We start from the raw sequence: 1,799 nt of genomic DNA, 5'->3' as shown, positions 1-1,799 counted from the left end.
AAGTAATAATTACAAGGTTAAACTTTCAAGCAAAATCCTACAGAAAAATATTCTGTGTGGGTAACTGAAGAATGACCAATTTACTTTGGATAGTAAACATACAGATAGAAAAGCTGTCGTGAAAATCTAAACACTTTAATGAAGGGTAGAATTTTAAAAATGGGAATTTTTCTTAGAACTTTATGAAGTTCAAGTTCTGTCCCAATCCCAGCTCTGCCATTTCCTGCATAATCAATTCTCCTTCCAAGGTCGATGCAGTGGCCCCCAACAGCTTCAGGCTCTCATTTCGTTGGGGTGGCTGACACAGCTGCAGTTTCATGTCTTGTTTCTACATTCAGTAGGGGAATTAAAGGAATTTTCCAATAGCTCCCACAAAATACTGAATCCACCTGACTGGCCTAGCTAGGTCATACGCCCATCCCTGATTAAGTCACTGTGGCCAGGGTGCTGATTTTTTTTTTTTTTTTTTGTCCTTTTTGTGACCGGTAAGGGGATTGCAACCCTTGGCTTGGTGTCGTCCGCACCATGCTCAGCCAGTGAGCGCACCGGCCATTCCCATACAGGATCCGAACCTGCGGCGGGAGCCAGCGCCACACTCTCCCGAGTGCGCCATGGGGTCGGCCCAGGGTGCTGGATTTTCTGACCAGCGTAGGCTGGTCATATGTTCCATTCCAGGACTGAAGAATCCCCAGGGCTACTGCTGAAGAATGGCTGATGGATGTTGAGAGGAGGAGTAACAAATGTCCCCTTTACAAATAAGAAACCCATAATTTAGGAAGATAAAGTAACTTGCCAAAAATCAGACACCTAGAAAGTAAGTCTAGATTTTAACTCAGGCTTACCTATCTGAATCCAAAGCCTTACCACTGTTAACTGCTGTGCCGTATTAACACCCACACTCACAGAATGAAAGCATCTTAAACTTGAAGAAACATCCTCACTTGACTTCTGAACTCCTTACCAATTGGAACATAAATCAAGGTTACAGTATTTGTTGGAAAAGTTTCAATTGTTATGTGAAAGATTAATAAGCTAAACTTCGATATGGATTAATATGACATAAATGTTTAGCCTGTTTTTAGTCTCTTCCTCAACAAACTTCAAAACAGGAGTGGCCAGCTTCGAAAAGTCATTTAATTAATAAGCTAAACTTCGATATGGATTAATATGACATAAATGTTTAGCCTGTTTTTAGTCTTTTCCTCAACAAACTTCAAAACAGGAGTGGCCAGCTTCGAAAAGTCATTTCCACTAAGAAAACATTAGAATCTCAAGTGGAGTTTAAAACTATCTTGTTTCATAGGTATTCATTTATTCCAAATTTTTGTCAGTGTTTAGGTCCTTGATGATCAATGATCAATTTCCAGTCTAACTTGGTTGATAACTTCTTCAGACCTTGCTTTCAGCAGGCGGACAGGGGGAGGCCACTTGCATTTGTATGTTTTCTTTGTACTTTCAGCTGAATTTTATTCCAATAAAAGTCCAACATAAATTTAACTAACACAATAAAGTCATTGTCATTTTTAAAAGAAAGGGGGAAAAAAACTTCTACTGACTTCTGCTTCTGGCAATGGTGGCATGTTAGGGACCAGATTTTAAGCTACCTTAACCACCAAAAACTCAGATAAAATATATGAAACAATGGTCACTGGAGACAGGCAGTGCAGGACTGCCATCCTTAGCTGAAGGAAAACAAAGCGAGCCAGGAGAGTTTCCAGGCCACGACCCCGACAGAGGCCCGCGGAAGGAGAGTTGAGGACACAGAGTCCCTAGTTCTAGGAGGCCACGACAGAGCACCT

The sequence above is a fragment of the Galeopterus variegatus genome, unplaced genomic scaffold (genome assembly GCF_000696425.1).
Source record: "Galeopterus variegatus unplaced genomic scaffold, G_variegatus-3.0.2 Scaffold4072, whole genome shotgun sequence".
NCBI classification, from domain to species: Eukaryota; Metazoa; Chordata; class Mammalia; order Dermoptera; family Cynocephalidae; genus Galeopterus; species Galeopterus variegatus.
Note: the sequence above shows the minus strand (reverse complement) of the source record.